Consider the following 542-nt stretch of genomic DNA (forward strand, 5'->3'; position numbering starts at 1 on the left):
TATACTGTAACTCATTTGTCTTGCTCAAGAAGAAACCAAATACAAGGAATTAGATTGTCCTTTGGGGATTTATGCTAGGAGCCTGCCTAACTTTTGTTGATGGCTCCAACCGTGTCAGAAAGCACAGGGCAGCAAGCCTGAATCATTAAGTTGTATTCACTTTTCTTGTGAATATGAATTTCTAAGCTACACCTAACAGACAACCACAGCTTTTTGTGTGTGTGTGTGTGTGTGTGTGTGCGCGCGCACGCGCGCACGCTGGTGGTGGAGGTTTGCTTGTATAACAGTTCTCTAAAACACTCGTGTGCCCATGTCCGGACTGAGTAATCTTTACATTTGTGGCACGCCAAACTTCTTTCAAGTGGGGCTGAGGGCACAACCTGGCTGACTTTCACCAACTCATCATGGGACTGATAATCAGTAAGGGCACACGCCGGAGATGTTATCTCTCATCAGGCTAGTAGCCATTGTGGGAAGAAGAGATTCTTTGGCTTTTGCAAATGACCATTTCCACCATGGGGGGGGGGGGGGGAGGCCTCGCC

Source organism: Gavialis gangeticus, unplaced genomic scaffold (genome assembly GCF_001723915.1).
Source record: "Gavialis gangeticus isolate Ggan-Ray unplaced genomic scaffold, GavGan_comp1, whole genome shotgun sequence".
Classification (NCBI taxonomy): Eukaryota; Metazoa; Chordata; order Crocodylia; family Gavialidae; genus Gavialis; species Gavialis gangeticus.